Source organism: Bactrocera tryoni, chromosome 5 (genome assembly GCF_016617805.1).
Source record: "Bactrocera tryoni isolate S06 chromosome 5, CSIRO_BtryS06_freeze2, whole genome shotgun sequence".
Lineage (NCBI taxonomy): Eukaryota > Metazoa > Arthropoda > Insecta > Diptera > Tephritidae > Bactrocera > Bactrocera tryoni.
The window spans coordinates 4491320-4512304 of NC_052503.1; the positions used below are offsets into that span (position 1 = coordinate 4491320).

At 34.0% G+C, this 20985-nt stretch overlaps 1 protein-coding gene across 2 annotated transcripts in view; it reads left to right on the forward strand.

Moving 5' to 3' along the window:
- The window catches only part of LOC120776478 (zinc finger MIZ domain-containing protein 2), a 61058-nt gene that overhangs the window by 7795 nt on the left and 32278 nt on the right, over positions 1-20985 (forward strand). The gene's annotated exons all lie outside the window — the stretch shown is intronic.

Below are 20985 nucleotides of genomic sequence, written 5' to 3' on the forward strand. Positions count from 1 at the left end.
ATTGAAAAGTTTCAAAGTTTCAAAGCTTTAATTTTTACTAAACCGAGAGCAAAAATTATTAATGCACATGGAAAAAATTCTATAAAAACGCCAAATTTTTGGGAAATATTTATTCAATAAGTATTGAATTTTTTAGAAAGGCAACCAATAACAATAAAAAAAATTAAATATGAATTTCAAAAATACTAAAGGTTTAGTACTTTTAGCTTAGTCTGTCAAAACTTAAAATCCTAAAAAATTCAAACTAAAACCCAAATTTGCATAAAATACCTTTTACTCCACGATTTTACAAATATTTCTACAAAGAGTTGTAAAACTTTTTTGTTTTTTTTTTTACCTCAAAATCGTGGCACGCCACCCACTAGCGTTTATAAATAATTAACAAATATTTTTGTTTACAACTGTACTTTTTGTTGTTGTAAACGCATGTTGTTTTGCAAACTTTTAATGCACATGTGTATTTCTTTTTATTATTATCCTCAACACACACACACACATATCTATCTATGTACCTGTTACGCTGCTGCGTATTTCAATTGAATTGATAAAAGCAAAAAGTGTCTAAAAAAATCGAAAATTAACTGCCGACCACGCTTATCTACTGAATATTATTTCTTGTTGTCTTTTTACTAGTTTCTGTTTGTTGTTGTACTGTGTGCAAAACAGCGCACTGTGATAACTTTTTAGGTCAAATTTTACCTTCACATGTACCTGTGTATAAGCATACGTACACACATAACCGTAAAATTGTTTACAGTTAAATGTGAGTGAGTATCTAACAGCGCTGGTGCGTTGCAAAATGTATGAAAAACGAAAAAGAGTTGAAAACAGAAATTTAATTCACCAGCAAGGGTATTCAGGGCAATAACAACAATTATATATGAATGTAGGTATACAAAACAATAACAATTTGTTGCTAACTTAGATAAAAGGCTTTTGTTTTTAAAACGATCGAAACATATTTCCTGTTACGCAGCACTGTTTTACGGGCGCCGAGGTGTTCAATGGTGCACGAATGCACGATTTCATTCATAATTGCGAGTTTGGATTAAATAGTTTTCCAAAGCTTGCCAACCTGACGTTACTTTTTGTCGATTTCGGAACATAAATCAAGTTAATGTAGTATATATGGTCCACAGTTTTTGAGATATCGATCTGAAATTTTGTACACTCCCGTTTCTTTTGTCGGATGCTATACAAATTTATCGATCATTTGACATATCTTTACGAACTTCGGCATAGGTCATTGCCTTAAACAACGTTACAATCTCCGATCATATTGCTCAGGTCGCATCACTATATCATATAGCTGCCATACAAACTGATCGATGAAAACCAAATCCTTGTATGGAAAACTTTTACATTTCGCAGGATATCTGCACGAAATTTGTCATAGCTTATTATCTAAGGCAACGGTGCAATATCTGAAGAAATTGTTCCGATCGGTTGTCTATAGCATATAGCTGCCATGCAAATGTAAATATCAAAATCAAGAGTTTGTATGCAAATTTTTCTTGCAACAGCCTAAACAACATTTTCTATTTACATACATACATATGTACGTATCTATTGTAAAAACGTACATCTTTTTATATACTTCAAAAACTGAGAACCCCTAACGGCATTAATTCAAAACTATTTACAAGCACAAACAAATATTCATATACATCTGTGTGTGTGTACAATGAGCTAGTATTCCATAACTTTTGCATTTGCATCAAAAGAGTTCGATTTTCGCTATTTTCACTGCGCAACCATCCAAACACAAAAAACTTAGACTAAAACCGAGTTGAAGAAAATTTCCACTACCCTCATTTCCCTGCGCGTCCGACATGCTCGCATGGTGTGGCAAGTCAGCAAGAATTTCTGCATTTTTCCTCATTCACTTCGAGTGAGTTGAGAGTTGAAAGAATTGTTATGATACTTGTTTTGCTGCTTCCTTTGTTTTCCCCCTCTTCTCTCTGTGTTGTGGTTGTTGTATTACATTTCTATTGTAACTTCGCTAGTTGGGCATACTGGCAGCGCTATTCATTTGGCTGGCACTTTCTTTTGGATTTTCTCATGCCTCTGCATCTGTGTGTGGCAGCTGAAGCGGCAAGCGCGCAAACGAAACGACCGATTGGCAGATCATTCACATCACCAGCACCAACACACACACACAAATACGCTGGTATTTTCTTAGATTTTCTTGTGTGTGCATTTTCCATGTTTAGGCATCACTGCTGTGCTCCCATGTCGATCAACTGCTATGTTTGTGCACACAAATGTACATCTATGCACGTGTATGTATGTTTGTAATGCTGCTGTGGCTCACCAGTCACTGCTGACTAGTCGCTTGGGCATCGCTACTCGCGCAGCCATTAGACCATTTTCTTTCGAATGCGCGCCTCCCTTGCTGGAAGAGTTGACGGCTGCATGTGGGCATGCACACAAAGGCATGTCAGCACATACACGTGTGTGTGTTTGTGCAGCGTCTTTATGCCTTCTCTGGCAGTTTCTTTAAGATGCATGTAATATGTGTTTGTACATATGTATGTGTGCTGCTTGCATTCTTTTTTAGGGCTTCCAAATATATTTTCGTGCATTTCGTTATTCATAGCTTCTTGTTCGATTGAAGAGGCTGGATACAGGCGCATGCATTCCTGTACACATACACACACAGTAGATAAGTGTGTATTTAGAAATGTATCTATGCAGTTGCGGTAACGATCATTCATGTATTTTGTATAATTTTGTAATTTTTTCAACATCTTGCCGCTTTTCGGCGTCTCTCCTTTCTCTCTGCGGCTTCTGGGTGACGCTGCGCTGGCAGTTTGTGTTTTTTGCCTTTTTGCAATTCCATCAAATCCATTGCCTTTCTTGGCTTAAGTACATATTTATGTGCATACCTTTGTACATACATATTTTTATATATACATACATACATACATACATACATACATATATGTACCCATCAACCGTTTGTGTTTTGGACACTTTGGCCAAATAAAATATTTTTCCCAAGACCCAAAATAAATAAGGTGCATAACAATGAAAATATAGAAGGTAGTGGGTAACCACATACACTCATACATACACACATACACATATGTATCTATCTAATGTATCTGCTGTGTGTCGCTGTATTCTGCTTGAAATTGTACAAAATTTCAACAGTCAGCTATTTCAGTTTTTTCTCAACTTCTTTTTACCTTTTTTTTGTTATTTTTTGGAAGTTTGCCGTTATCTAGGTCTTTGTAAAGACAATGCTCGTGTTGTTTTTGTTTTTGAAATTTTCTATTATTATTCGCTTGTTGGCGCATCTGCTGCTCACTGCCCACACTCATTTTCGTCTTGCTCGCTATTCGCTTCCAGCCAGAAGTAGTTAGATATAGATGTTTGCGTGTGTTTGTATGTATTTCTCTAGCTAGTCGAAACATCTCGTTGTTTGTAGAGCTGGAAGCGCAGCATTGGCATTGCGGTCGTTGTGCTGTTATAGTACAATTGTTGCCACTTATTTTTATGTTTTTTCTTGTTTTGAAGCGCTTAAACTTTCATGGTCTAAACGGCTTAAATATTTATACTTTTTTACCAATTAATCTCAAAACAACTTTTTAGTCTCAGCTTTGTGGGTTTTATATGTACCATATATTTGTACATATTTGCCGATTTAAAGCGATATACTTGTATGAAATCTCATCTAATGACCTTGAGAAATATTTGTACTAACACACTTTAATTTACACAGCTGATTTTGAAATAAATAATAAGTGAGAAACTCATAGTATTTTATTCTTACCACTTTATTTACTTGTTCTTCACATAAATACTTCTATGAAAATAGTTGTTGCTAATTTTTTCAAAAACTCACTTTGTAGTAACTAGTTGGGAACTGGTCCGTAAATAACCAGTTGTTAATTTTTTTTTAAATTGGCATAAATGTGCATTTTTAAGATTTTCAACAAATAGCTGATTAGCAACTAGTTTAGTAACTAGTTTGATGATAGACTATGTGTCAGTTTTAGTTCGCTAACTAGTTTAATTAGTTCTAATATGTATGAAAGTTATTTCTTAACCCAAAAATTTACTTATAAAGCAGTTTAATTATACAGTTCTATATGGTATGTATTATTGAATGTATACTGTATGCACATATGTACATGCATACATACACACATATGTAATTTCTGTAAACACATACTAACAGGAAGTTCATGCTGTGCCGCAGATTAGTCATCAATACCCACTAATGTGTAAGCAGCCTGAATTTTCCAGAAAATTATCTATTCAAGCTGAGAGAGTTTGCTTCTTCTTCTACCGCATATTTCTGCTTTCCATTCACTAAACTTCTTGCTGCTGGCATATGCAACAAGCAAAATACAGCTGCGTCTGCATTTTAGCACGTGCGTACGTAGGCGTAGTGCCGCGATGCGTTGGGCAGGCAGGTGAGCTGCCAACGGCACGAAAATGCATTGCTGCATACACACACATATAAATATATAACTTTGTATACATACCTATATAGAAATATACATATATGGTATATACCGTTGGGATATATGCGTGTACCTATTTTCGGGATAAGTAGTCTGTTTGTGGGCTGCTAATTGAGGAAATTATTATTTACACACACAAAATAAATGGGTTCATTTGGTCACGTGTGAGTGTGTGCGTGAATAAGCAGAAGGCAGCTGCAGCTATTCGTGGAGTTTTTGTTGTTTGTTGTATATCAAAGCATGCAGCTAAATAAATTTCGAACATACTTTAGAACACTGAACGAAAAAAATGGGTTTGAAGAAATTTTTCTTATTGAGCCGCTGGAAGTATGCTTCGTTTTAGTGGCAGAGGGATATAATATTTTTAGACTGCAAAGATATCACAATTGTTTGATTTTCTCCAATAAAAAAACAATCTCAAACCCTAAACTAGTGATTATTACAACAAAAAGAAACATTGTATAGGCATATGTGTACTTTGTACCTTTCTGGTTTGACCTCAAATGTCATCGAAAATCAAAATTCGAAAAGTCCTCAACAAATTCACGGCAACTACTGTACTTCCCACCTATCAGCGGTAGCGATCTGAAATTGCTCAGAAGCCGGAATTTCTATCAAAAAACCGAATCACAGCCAATGACTTGACGGAAACAATAGCAAAATGAAATATAAATACAGAAAAATACACTTAACAACAAACCGGCATTTACCTATGGCAACTTGTAGCTTCTTACGCTATTTGAATGCGCACAACAATTATGTGAGAATTATGCGACTTTTTGTCTGCTTATAACACTTAAACCGCTGATTTCTATCGCAAACCTCAGAGCGCGCAAGCACAAAGCAAGAAAGCAGCCAAATGAAGCAAAGTTCACACAGTCCATTGCGTGTGCACACACAATCAACCACACATTCACACACAAATGTTTGTATGTGCGTTTTTTTATGGTTTCGAAAAGAATACAAAATTGTTTCACCCTTCAATTGAAATTATTTAAATGAAATGTGAAAAAATGCCAACCTTTAAATGTCGTCATGAGCCACTATTTTGATGTGTGCTTGTATATATGTACAATATTATTAAAGACGGAATATCAGAAATGAGAAAAGTACAGCCTCAATTAACTTTGTATGCCTTTAACACACTACAAAGCCTTAATATGTATGTGACCGGGGGTAAACAACAGTTTAACACTCATGTATGAACACGCTCACTTATGTAGATTGATATGCTTCAAATCCAATTTACCTGAGCAAGCAAATAAACAAATCATCAGCAGGCATTCAGCACGTCAGTACTGTGCGCGTGAGTGACGGAAAAACACAGAACACATGAACATACTTAAAGCAAATGTGTGTTTAGATATTTTTATGAAATCAACTAGTTACACAACTAGTGTAAAATAAACTAGTTGCAAAGTAACTCATTTGGTAGCTAATTTGTAACTAGTTTAAATATTTATGTGGCTTAGTTTGTTATTTTTAGCAATTATATTAACTACAGAGGTACTTTGAAAAATATCGCTATTGCCAATTAGAACTTATTTGTAGCTGTATACACAGGTACATATTCACATATACATATACATATGTAAACATGCTGTAATCACCAAATTTCAACATCCCCAAATTGGTTGAGTTATCCTTGATCTTCTTTGGCTTTAAAGTGTACCGAGTCGATGATCCCTTTTACCTTCAATTAATTCAACAAAAATATTAACAAATGAAGCGCATAAACGCTCGCTACCTAGCAACACTTCGGCCAAATGCGCACCGCGCACATTTTCATGCGCATGTAACAACAATAGGAACAACAAAACACAGTAAATACCTAACTAGTATTATTAGACAGCCGTAAATATCCGCGAAAAGAAGCCTTCCGAGCACAAATATTGACTTGTTTCACACGGGAATTTCTCGCCAGCGTCACGGCCGAACATTCGTCAATCCACATCACAACCAAACATACATACATACCGATTTGTGAACATAGTACAAACACCGTAACCACCACCACCAACACACAAAAATCACCGTACATCAACCACTAGGCGGCACGGCATCACTTGCCACAAAGTAAGCAACCAGGCAATGACAAGCAGCAAACAACAAAACCATAAAACAGCAACAACAACAACAGCACAATAGCTTATAGCAATAAGAAACCCAACTCAACAATGCGGACAATGTTAACAATTGCCCATAATTCAAGAGAATCCCGGAAATCCCGACTGAGTGGCGGCACAGTCAAGTATTTAGACAACGCGCATTTGCATCGATAATTTTTCCTTAAGTCTGTCTTCAGGCTGACAGATACCCATATGCATTTGTACCTAGAGAGTGCTATCATAGGCGGCAGGTACATTTCGAGTACACTTAATGAAACCAATTCTACCTATCGAATGTGTGTGGAAGGGCGCGCATCATACAAAGACAGGCGTTCAACCCTTAAATATCCGTCAAATATTGTCGGATTGTCAGCTAGCGTCTGATGAGAAGCAGAATTGTATGCAGCGGTGTCGGACGCGCTGTCTGAAAGACTCAATGCCGTGACAAGAGTTAAGCAGCTCAGGCATAAGGGGTGATCTATCAGGAAAGTCGCTTGCAACATAATGCACTGCTCGTCGCTTTGTCTTTGCCACACCGTTAGCAGCACAATTTGTGGCCGCTTCAGGGGCATATCAGCGTGATTTCTGCACTACTCACATAAATACTTGTGGAAGTCACTTAGGTTGGTTACAAGCGTTGTTGTCTGTCAGCACCGCTGTCAGGCTCACTGCGCTCACACTCGCGCGCTCTCTGTGCACCTCACTCTCATCAGCACGGAAAAATGTCAACAACTAAACTTCAAATGCGCTCTAATAATAACCAAGCAGTTCACAAGCGCCCGCTCTCACTCTCCATACAATGTAATACCCCCGTCAATATTTCTACTTCAAACCCTAATAATCGTATTTCACTTTTAAATACATTTTGCGTTATGACTATGACTTAAACGAGTGCGTCTGTTTGTATGTATGGTTGTATGTTTTAACTTATTAATATGATTTTCAGTTATTATTACTTTTCATGTTTACGAGTGCACCAACTCGCCCAAATTCGCATATTAGTTCCGTCGCTATTGAAATACGGTTTCTAGACACAAAAAGTTCAGCAACAACCCTGTCAACCCCATTAAACTAATACGCTTTTATGTATTTGTATGTGTATACTCGGCGTGCTTAATAAAAACATCAAATAACAAATTTCAACCCTTCAGTCAAGCGTCAAGAAATCGTGCCGTAATGAGGGCGCGCTTCAGCTCTGATGCGTTACATATGTAACACCCTGTAACACCCCATTATTCACTTAGGCAAAAGTAATCGCTGGCGAGTTATTGCGGCTATAAGGGTTAAATATATGCATACTACGCACATACAATTAATAAATACGTAAAATATACATACAAAAACAAAAACAGGCTGGTTAACTTAAATACCTTAATTTCTACCACCTTTACGCCTTTCCTTTGTCCACTGTGTTATTTGTTTTGAAGGAGGTCGGCGAGAAATATGTGTATATAATTTACACTCAATCCTCGAGGTAGTTGGAATGCAGAGAATTAATGGAAATGAAATTAATGTTATGAATGCTTGTTAGGGCGTGTTCACACTTGATAAATTAATTTACTTTTGGCATTAACTTTCCCTGTTTTAGTGATTTTTCGTTTAGAGTATACCAATTTATTGTTGAAATACAGCATACTTCCAGACATACATACATATATAAATATTTAAAAGAAAAATCTAAGTGTGAACTGTACTTAAGAAAAAAATTGAAAATTAATTTATTAAGCCTTATTATAATATAATTTTTTTATTTTCATGGATTATATATATAGGTGAGAGCATACCCTTATTGAACAGTACTTTTTATGTATATGGAAATTCTTCAAGATATACAGAAATAAATCGCTTTCAAAAACTTTGACACAAAATTTTGAAATGCCTTTTTTGCTAGATGTGTACACACTCTTATGAAGTCTCCAAATTTCTCAACTTAATTAAAACAATTGAAGATTACAACTAACATTTGTTGTACAAATAAAATATTTTCAATAATTTTTTTCAAATGTACGCTTCATTTTTCCCGAGCGTACGTTCAGCCAACATTTGCTGGTTACAATTCCATTTTGAATTAATTAAGAGCGTACATCACGTACTTAAGCAATGAATTTCAGCTGTGGGACTTTTTTCGAGATACAAATATTTTTTTTCGTGAATTAAATGTGCTTTCATGCTGTAATCACTAATTATATTAACACTCGATACGCACACATAAATATATTTGTGCATTTAGTCAAGTGTTCAAAGTGTTTATGACATTTGACAGATTTGACAGTTCGTATTTGATTATGACCAAGATATGGTTGTGCATGCGGATTTCCGGATAGAGCACAGTCACGTAAAACACAGCTGGATATCAGAAGGGCGATTTGTGGTTAATTTTATGAGCCAAGCCGACTGCTGCCAGCCATTGCCACAGCCATTGAAGAGGCTAAAGTCGAATTTAAATGCTTTGCTTGACTTTTGATTCAAAGACAGTTGCCGCATGACTTTTGAACGCACACATATGTGTACCCATAGACACATGTGTATGGTTTTAATTATATAAGCGTGCGCAAGTCATCAAACCATTAACGTGATTAAAGCGTAATTAAATTAATGATTTGTTTATTAGATGAAATGGGAAATGAACGAATGCCTAGAAGGCATGATTTCCACTTACAAACAGTTGTGCGTAGTATACACGAAAATGCTTAGTGAATATTACAGTTATAGTATATTAGTGAAAGCTTACAAAAATCTAAGTGGAAGTGGCATTGGAGCTTTTATCAGTAACATAGTAAGATGTTAATATGATGGTTTTTGCCAATCAAATCGATATCGACTGATTTTGTGAAAGCTTCCATGTTTTACATAAGCAAATAAAATCCGTACTTTCATAACTGATTTTGGGGAAGCTTCAGTTTCTTAAGTTTCAATATTTCACATAAGCAATAAAAAGCTTGCTTTCTTAATTCATAAAAGTTTCTCAAAAGCTTTCGGACAATCTATTTCACTTTTATTAATGACTTTCTGAAAGCTTCAAAGTTTCACATAAGTAATAAAAAGTTTGCTTTCTTAACTTATAAAAGTTCTCAAAAGCTTTTGCACAATCTTAAGCTTTTGACTTAGCAGTGAAAGCTATTTAAGCTTAGTTCTTAGTGTTCCAATGTTTGGAGCTATTTGTATAAAAATTGTCTTAATTAAATACTAATAATTTATCTATAATTTAAAAAAACGTTCAAAGCTAACCCTTCAAACGCGTCAACTGTGTACGCCACGTCTAAGCAAAATTTCTCCAATTTAAGTGATCTGATGAAATGCCAGCCAATCTAATCGCAATCGATAAATAGTTGTTGATCAAATAATCAGCAAACTCTTAGAACCACTCCAAACTGGTTACCCAATCAAGTACGCATATCTATGTGCATTAGCAAGCAACAAAAAGAACAAACTAGTAGAATCTGTATATAAAATGTATATTACTTATAATCGTATTAATAAAAATCATATGTCGCCATATAAATTTATTGTAAATATATTTATGAAGTATTACGGCTTTAACTCAATATTTCTATCTATCGATTGCGCGCTATCTAAGCGAAGCGGCCGAGCGCTGTAAGATAAACTTAGGAAAAATAATAAAATTTGATTTACAACTAAGTGATTTGTGCATGTATGCGCAACAACAACTATTCACGACAGGTTAGCCAACGGAAATGTTCGCAAATAGACGCGCACGTACTGAGCGTCGAGCGTTTTGCGGGAGAAAAATCAGCGCGCGTCACCAATGATAACTAATTTGCACTCGGTGCGTTTGAAGATAGATGTGTGGGTTTGTAGGTAGATAGACAGCTAGAACGCGCCGTCTATTGCGGAAGAAAATGAAATTAACTACACTTGTCGGAATGTATGTAGAACAGATATATAAATATGTAGTATATTAGTTACATATAAATAAGCGCCCGTATAACTATGAATATTTGTGTGTATCGAACGCCCTTCACACTTTCAGCGCCTCCATTGTATTGGCCCAACACATTGCCTTGAAACATTTTCATATCTCCGAAGCAGTTGGTTGTGCCACTGTTAATGGAAAACGTTGCGTTACTAAGTAAATATGGTATATATGTACATACATTCATACATACATGTACATATGCAAGTGCATGCAGTCGGTAACCACGTGATAAGCTATGAACTTATTTTAACAACCCAATTAATTACCGTTTTCTGTGCGTTTGTCACGGTATATTAAAGCGCATCGCTGTTTCGTTGGCGTTTATTATGTAAAGCTTATAGGTGTAAATGCAATATGGTATACATAAGTAGCACATAATATTTTCATACATATTTGTTCAAAGCTTTCAGCTTATTTCCCGTTTCAAATTATTTGAGTTAATATTTTGCAACAGTCAATAATAATGAACATAAAAACATAAAAGCTAAGTTTCCAAAGCTTAATGGGTTTTGTAAAAGCTTCGAATGTGCTTAAATTATTATTATAGTTTTTTGTTTTTGGCATATTTGCTGAATTTTCAATTACGAAAGCGCGTATGTATGCTTTATAACTTGAGGTGATTCGAAAGCTTCAGTGAAAGCTGCACGGTGTTAAAGTTTTTGTGCATTAAAAGAGCCGTTTTTTCGTAAGGGAGGTTCAAATCGAAGAACATAAAAATTAATGATTTCTCCATTGGTTTCAAAAGCTTTTTCATTCATTAAAACATTCAGCAAGCTTTACAGCTTTCATTTTTATTAGCAAATGATCTCAATGTACTTTATAAAAAAGCACAAAGTAACGAACTTGCCACTAGTCCCAAAAGCTTTTTTACAACACTCGCCCCAAAAGTTTTTTTACAATACATTCAGCAAGCTTTAAAGCTTTTATTTTTATTCGAAAATGATTTTAATAGCGCCTAAACAGATTTGTATTTACTTTTATCAATAGTGGTGAAAGCTTCCCACAAGTCGCATAAAAGGTTTTGTAGCTTTTACTTTACTTTTACTAACCGTAATCAAAAGCTACACATCCTGCCTGCACTAGCTCATCTACTAATGAAAATTCCCATATTACGAATATGCGTAGATAACGGCAAAATAGCAATCATAATAAAACCAGTAAGCAGTTATATGCACACATATGTATACATATATACATACTGAAATGTATGCTAAGTAAATAAATATCAGCAGATAAATAGACTTTTTACATACGAGATAGCAATTTTTGGAATGCGGACACGAAACGTAGACTGCAAACAAATGAAAACATGTTAACGGCAATGGCGGTAACAGAACGAAAAACAAAAATAAAAACAAAAGCAAAATAACTTGGCAAATAAGAAGTCAATAACAAAAACGGAAAAGCTAGAACTATGTTGCAAGGAATATTAGCGACAACGCAGACAGTCAAGTACAGACACACGGTTAACTAAAAAAAGAAATAAACAAAATAAAGCAATGAAAAAGTAATATCAATCAGTTATTGATTGCCTAGAATCGAAGAGCGCGCTACGGAAGTTAGTTGTGGTGGGAGCTTTCCGATAGTTGAGTGCATTGGAGAAATGGTTGAAGAGCGTGTGGTTGGTTGAGGCGACTACATATAAGCACATTAAAGGGAAATGAATGATTGAATGTTTAAAAAAAAAAAATTCAATTATTTTTTTATTTAATTTTTATATGAATAATTTTATTTTTTTTAATTTTTTTATAAATTTTTTTTTTTATTTTCATTTTTTTTTTTAAATGTTTATAAATTTTTTATTGGAAGTGCTAAAACAAAAACATAAAACTTATAAAATTAATTATTTTTACATACATTTTCACGTCCACTCATACCAATTTTATTCTATGTATGCTCGATTTACAGCCCACTCGTAATCATATGACTGCGAATTCCTCAGCGTTCGCGTCATTTCGATTAGCGTTTGCTTTGTATTCATATTAAATATTGCCACTAATAATAATTATGAAATTGATTTGATAAAGATTTGACACGCTCACTTGTGTCAGCCATTCCCGCACCGGCGACCGTCACATACCCTGCTCATACCTATGTATATTTATGTACAGTTATGTGTGTGCACATGTGATAGTAGCTTATTAAGTGTTGTCACTGCCAATTGGCTCTTACATAAAATAAAACTTTGCTAACATACAAACATTCCATACATACAAGCATGAATTTTTACTGATTTTAACCTTCATTAGCTTGGACTAACTGTCGCCTGTTCCAGCGCTTTTGTTATACGCTTTTATTGACAAAGTTCTACCTAATAACTAATAATGTTTTGGTTTTTACGAGCGCTCCCACATGCGCTGTCTCTCTCGCGCACCGGCAGTGCTTTATCTTATCAGCGCCAATAAATATTTGTACAGCCGTGCCATACGCCATACAAATGGCTGTATATAAACGTTCGGAATTGGTATTATTTGAAAACTTCAGTAATTTTACAGCCCACTTATTTATATAAAAATAGCACAGCAAATAGGCTAATTCGCAGCACAAACTCTATAAATCGCTGAATGTACTATAAGTAGTGCTGCAAGTGCAAACAAGCGCGATTTCGATTGCTTTGTTTTGATTTTCGAATTTTCGGCGCGGTTCATAAAATCCTAGCGCTGCAGTGTTGTCAATAAATCAATATGTCATTATTTAGTAATTGGTTTAGTGGTAGCATACACAGTTATAGCGGCAATTAGCTACCATAAAAACCGGTTCCCTCCATTAACCAATAACATTTATGATGTTTACATGGGAACTTTGTTCAAAATTTCGGCGAAAATGAAGGCTTGCACAAAATTGTCACACGAATAATTGTTAAAAAGACAAAGCAGTAGCCTTTTCAGAACCACCCTAAGTAACAAACTTTAAACTTATGAATAATCGCCATGCATTTCGAGCCACGCTAATCAATAAAGTGTCGTGAAATAAAAAGCACGCAAAAGCATTGAGAATATATTTTTCTTAGCAACAACAGCAATTATAATGCAAATCGTTTGCAGCTAATAATCCGCTATTTGTTTAATTAGTCAATTTTTATTTTTATTTACCTGCGATTGCTTAGCGATTGCGCCTGCAACCACCCGAAAACACCTAGTCATTTCATGTGACATTCACACGCTGCTTTTCCAACGCTTATTATATATACATATGTACATATATATATATATATATATATATATATATATATATATATATATATATATATACATATATTGCATATACTAATACATATCTATTTCTCTATGGTCGAGCATTTTTATTACCCTGCGCCATTTCCAGTAATAATAAATCGCTTTTCGAAGCGAACTTTCTAGTGTGCAAGCGACGAGCGCAAATTATGCCAAGCGCAGCAGCAGTAACAGCCACAACAACAACTGCCAGACACAGTTTTTTTAATTGTTCTAGCCGTATTGTTTAATTTTTGCATTAGCACGCCACTACTACTTATCTAAGCATTGGCTGATAAGCGTCCAATAGACTTTTTATATCCGACATGCGGTTACGTATACGCCGTGGCGCACGTTGCATTTTGCGCTGTAAGTACACACTGCTGTCTGTTTGAGCCAGTCAAGTGACATGCGCTCATCAGTCACAAAGCCAACCAAGCGCACAGCTCATCTCCCACGTAATCAATGCAAGCAAAATGATTGAGTAATAATTTTATTTCATTGTTTACTTACTTACTTTACCAACAATAATACTTGAGCTATTGCGGCGTCAGGAAATAAATAACCGTGAACTAGTTGTTAGCGTTACACAATTAAAAATGCAAAAATTGAAAAAACACAAATTAAAATAAATAAAATTAATATAACACATCAAATAAAGGAATTCTTAGCTAAGGCTGCTGTTGCCGTGTGCAATAGAAACAACTGCACACGCGCGGCGTTTTGAGGAATAGCTCTGTGTCGTTGTTATTCAAATTATTAGATTTGTAGAATTTTTCAAGTCATTGCCAGTACAATAAATATATTTATTGCGAAAAAAGTAAGAGTTCACTAGAATAATTGAGTGAGACAATTGCATTTGTTGACTGCTGGAGCGGCTTGTGTTATCTGTCAATAATGTTTACAAATATAAATTTGGATCACTTCCCGGAATACATGAAATTAAATTACTTGAAATTTTCTGTACTTTTTGCTCATTATCGGAAAAATAATTAGTTGCGAAAACAAAGCCAATATATATTTGCCTGAATAAAAAAATATAGCGATTGAAAATCGAGAAATATGAAAATCCAATAAAAACATTAATTAGATTTTATTGCGAAAAATTATTGTGAAATATCGATAAGTACACGAATCGTTTTATTATTTTACTCATAAATTTATCGCTAAAAGTTATCGGTGCAAAAAAAATTAAAAGTAAAAGTTATATAAAATTAGTAACGTTAAACAGTAAGAATCGTTTCTCAAAATAGATGAAAGTAAATGGCTTATATATTTCAACATGAGATAAATGGGTAGCAAAAAAATGTTTTTATGCATGAAGTATGTATGTAGTTATTAAAAACCGATAAAAACCAAAAATATTAATTACTTTTTTAATGCAAAATATATACAGACAAAATCAATAAATATAAAAATCGATATATTTCAAACTCGAAATCGTCGATAAAAGTTATCGGTTCAAAAATAAGTTACAGGACTTTTAAAAATAATAACGCTAAATAGTAAAAATATGAAGTTTAGTTACATATTTCACATTAAAAGCGAAATTAACTGTTTCTTCTATTAGTTCTAAACAAACCACAAATTTGTGTGTATGAAAATTATATTTATTAAATATCGATAAAAATGGAACACTATTTTAGTTCGAATTTAAGCGATAAATATTTTTAAAACATCGATAATCATAAAAAATTAATAACGCAAAACAATAAAAATCGATATAATCTTTCAAACTAGAGTTATCGATAAAAGTTATCGGAACTAAAATAATAAAAATAAGCAAACTAAAAAATGAATCACGCCAAAAAATATGGATTTTTCGATATGAATCAGTCTAGAAATCGATAAAAGCTTTCTTAATTATGAATAAATTTTATGGGTTAGGTTAGTCGGTTAGGCTACCAAACTTGATAACTATGTATGAAAAACTTCCAGGAAATTTTAAATAAGAAAAAGTTTATTTTTGTGTTGAATTATGCTGCCATGAGGATTTCGAAGAATTATGTTTAATAAAAACACTCACCCTTTACTTTATTAACAACTGAGGCTGATATAACACAAATCACTCGTTAATATCACTGAGAAAAGTATAAAACTGAAATAAAACAACGTGTAGTTACGCACATAAATGATGTGAAATAATTAATTCGATAAAATTAAACAATAAATTAATTGTTGAATAATTAAATTTCCCTGAACATAAATTAAATTAAACATATGCATATACATATATTACACTAATACAGATATACATATGTAATATATATATAAAATTAAATCATGTAACCATTTTAAGCACACTTACGAACATCTGTGGTCCTTCTTGTAAATTCAATTCAAATACGCCAGTCAAGCAAGCAGAACATAGCACACAACAACAAAAGTACAAATGAAATGAGACTGCAAGCTACTTACGCAAATTGTTGAAGAATTCGCAAAAACACACAAACATATTTACCAATATACTTGCACACTCACCACTTAAGCGCTTACCGCAAATAATGCGTTTAGAATAATGGCACAAATTGAGGCATTTTACAATTTGAGGACAGACATTTCCGCGCAGACCGACACGCAATAAAAGCCAATACAAGTAAATCAGCCAATAATGCTTGTAAATATGTGAGGGTATGAGTGCGCCGCCAAAAAGTGCACACATACAAACAAGGCAGTACACAAAAAGCGGACAAATTGCCTTAAATATGAACAGGGTGATTTGGCGACGAACTCAAAGGAATTATTAGCAGTCCTCGAAAGGCTGGATTCGTGATCAGGGCAAGGGCGTACAAGCAAGGCAACCAAAAAAGAAAGAAATACTGTTTGTAATTCAATATAACAGCGCAGCGATTTGCTTACACACACACATACATGCGCATCTAATTTATATGTATGTGTGTGACGCAAAAGGCAACTCATGCTGAAAGCAGTTAGCAACATACACACACACACAAACATGTAGATAACAACTGTCCTTGCTGTTCGTAGTCACGCCGAAATAGTCGCCCGTTTTTAGGCGCGCAGTTGCTTGCGCATGCAAATGGAAAGCAATGAACGAAAACTGAAAAAATTTGGCTGGAAAAAATGAAATGCACGAAAAAAGCTTTAAAAGACTACAGAAAAATTGTGTATAAAACCAAATGCTGAAAAACTGAAGTGAATGAATGCGCTGCTTCTGGCAGCGTCTACAACACATACATACATGTGCATATGTTGGTGTTGTAGTATACCAGCATATTGCACTGTGTCTATTTGTTTGCTGAAAAAATCAATGTTCAATATCACTAAAAATTTCAATATTTTCACTCACTGCACTATCAGCAAAAAATATTTTAATTCTTCCATTGCAATCGCATATGCATACCCTTGGCGCGCATTTGTAAACATGCAAAAAGAGTGAACCTAAAGAGTTTTTGCAAAAACGTGTGCAGCTCAAACATTTTTCCAATTATTTTCAACCTGCATAATTCACATTTTCACTTACAACACACGCCAACGAAAACAAGTTTTTCAAACATTACAAGGGAGTAGGGTGTAACTAGTTTGCAACTAGTTTTACACCAATTTTCTTGTATGAACTTTATTTTGTACAACAAAGGATTTTTGCAAACAAAGTTGTGAACTAGTGTATTTCGGACTAGTTTGTAACTAGTTATGTGCGAGTATGAAAAACATGATTTGGTAAATTTTACTACATATTTACACGAAAACAGTTAAACGCAAACTTTTTATATTTTAAATTATATTTTTAATGAATTTAATATATATATTTTTTTTTAATTTAGGAGTCAATATATTTCATTCTATTTCGCGTACTACTTTTGTTAATCTTCCTTTACAATCGTTAGTAAAAGAAAGCTTCTGGTGTGAATTTATTTTTTTAAATACATACATATACTGATGTGACAAGTACTTTTTCACATTTGTACGGATTTTATAATCACTTAATCTCAAGTGTACTTCAACTTACACGAATCGTCATCGCCTAAAAATAGTCGAAGATACGAGTAGAGTTCAAATAACTTTGTTATAGACGTAAGCACTTATACATACATATCTACATCCAAATGTTTGTAAAACCTTTATATAATGTATACGAAATGAATATTCAGCCACTTAAGCACCCTTTGTTTATAATGACCTATTTCGTTTATAAAATAAATAATTTGTTAAATATACATGCATCTAGGTTTATGTATATGTTTGCAATCATTTTGGAGAAAACAAAATAATTTTTCATTCAAATACTTTTAACATACATACATACATATCAACTATATTAGAAGGCGGAATAAAATAAGATGAAGTATACCTTAAGGCGCAAAACAAGTTTTCTTCCCGTTTTCAGCCCAAAATTTGCAATGGTTGCTGAAACTTCAAAAATTGATATTTTCTGAGCTATACTTCAGTACTGAAAATCACAGTTATTAAAAAATTGTAAATGGAACTGAATGGAACAAGTTGGTTTTTTAATACAGAAAGCTTGTAACTCATAAGGATGGTTTTCGCATAAATTCCTTTCCGTCAAATTTCCATTAGACAATATTTTTTTCATACCCCAATTCCATTTATTTCCGATATATTCACCTCGATCTAAGGCAAATGCGAAATAAATTCAGGAAACAAGTAAAAGCAACAAAAAAACAATCGAAAAGCGTTGAAAACTTTTCAGGCATTTTTTCATCGAAAAAAGCAACCGTTGCATCGCATCCCCAATGAGCTGCGAATGAAAGCATTTTTGCGCATTTCGCGCTTTCAACGTAAGGTACAAGTTACTCTACTTCCTCAAAAAAACACACACACAAGCATACACACACATACACGACTATATTAAAAGCACTCAACTCAAACCACTTTGTTTTATGACGAAAGTGGAAAATGGGAATAATAAAAAGCAGCGAAATATGCGCTATTTCTGAACACCTTTTCTACTTTTTTCTACTTACTTACTTCCCTTTTCGCCAAACACAAAACAGCGGAAATTGTCACAAGTCGGCACAAAGCAAAAACAAAACAACACCAACAACAACTGTAAAATGCATGTAACACATAGTGCAGCGCTGCGGGTAAAGTGGTTGCGCCATGCAGCGCAGCTTAAACAATAACAACAACAACGATAACAGCTAAAGCAATGCAATATGTGCTTGCAATACAAGACCGAACCGAGCATGCCAACCACTCGGCACACGCGAACCGGCAGTGCACCCACCCACCCCACTGCCCAACCCAACGCGACACAGCTCAGCGCAGCTCAACTCCACTATACACAACTCAACCCAGCGCAACGTAACGCAACAACTCAATTGCATCCGGATATGGATTGAACGATTTTTATTTGCATTGTTGCCCCGCCATTGTTAGCCGCTGCCGCGCGAGGGCTGTTTCAACCGCCTGACAGTTGTTGTTGCTGTTGCTATTTCCATTTTTACGATTTTTTCTTTTCATTTGGCGTGCATAAATTGAAAACTCACACAAAAAAGGCATAATAATAAAGAAAAAAGCAAATATCCTCTGCGAGCCTAGAAAAATCTGCGCTGAAAAAAAGCCGGAGTCGTCAACGATTTCCTTCCCTTAAAACGTGCAAATATGTTGCATGCATCACAGCACGCGGTGTGTATGTGACAAACACTAACACATATTGACTACAAGTACACACGCACACAAGCAAACAATGGTAACGCATTGTATGAGGCAGAAAGCGACTGCCAAACGCATTTATTGACCAGTTAAAGATTTTCGTTTTGTAAACGAGGACTTTTCTCTATTTGCTTGTGCCACACATATTGCTACACTCACACAACATGCATAAGCGTATTTGCGTTCGTATTCACCACTGTGGACTGTGCAGTGTGCGCCCCCTTTCGCCGCCTCTTGAAATTGGTATATTGCAGCATCATCTTTGCGACTGCTGCTTGTTGTTATTATTGTTGTCGGTTACTGCTAAAGGTCTCTCTACTCTGCTAGTTGTTGCCATTTGCTTTAGTTGTTGTTGCTATTCGTGATTACAATATTTGCAATTTTTTCCGTCAAACTTTTTTGAGTATTTGCTGTTGTTGTTTTCGTTTTAGGGGTAGCTTGCTTCACTAGTTTTGATCGATCACTGAGTTGCTTGATTAGTGTAAGCCGCTGCCGTCCAGCTTCTGGTTGGATTTTCTCTTTCTTTTTGTTGCCATTTTCCGCGAGCAATATTAGATTTATATTTCTGTTGTTGTTTTGCAGTTTCATTTTTTTTAATTTGGCTCAAATTTTGTAAGTAAAGTAATTTGGTGTGAAACTTGAATGAAGTAGCGCAGGTTCGCACCTTTAAGAAATGATCAGTAATTGTATTAAGAGTTGCAATTGTTTAGAGGCAAATTTTCCGATTTAATTAAAATTTAAAAAGTATTTAAAAGTATCCTCTAAAATAGAAAATATTAATATAAAAATCTGTAAGTGCTTTCAACTTAATAAAAATCTGAAATATTTTTGAAATTAATCTGGAAAATATAAAATAAAAAATCTAAAAGAGTTTTCAATTATTAGAAATCTTAAAAAGATTTAGAATTAATTTCAAAAATGTGAAATTTTGATAAAAATACCTTTAAAGAAAATTTAAAAATTCAAAAATTTTTAAATTTTTTTTTAATTAATTTTAGTATTTAAATTTAAAACCATAGGGTTTAAAAACATGCAGTGAAAATTGTTTTTAAGTAAAAAATAATAATTAAAAAGATTTAGAAATATTAAAAAAATTTGAAAAATATTAATTTCAAATTTACTATTTTTTAAAATTCAGTTACGTAAGATGGATTTAAAGGATTTATAAGACGTAATAACAAATATAGAATAAAGTTCAAAATTCCCCAAAAAAAATATGAAGACAAGTATTTTGAAAGTCAACTTTTTTGGGATTTTTCAAATTTTTTCTATATTTTCTTTATAACACGCATTTTAAAAGTCCAATTTTCTTTAGAAATCTAATTTTTTTTGATAAATTTTTAGAAGTCAACTTTTTAAGAACTTTGAATATGTTTCGATTCAGTTTCGGATTTTAAATGAAACATTTAAAGCTTTTCCCGTTAAATTTTGAAAACAAACAATTTTCCTACTTAACAATTGCTTTACAACAACACTTCGTGCTCATATGCATACTAAATATTTATTGCGATGCGACATTGTTGCGCACCAACAAGGCGAAATGCAGTGATGCGACATATTTTTAATTACCCAAACAATTTTTCCATTAAGTTTAAAGGCAAACAAATTAAAAAGGC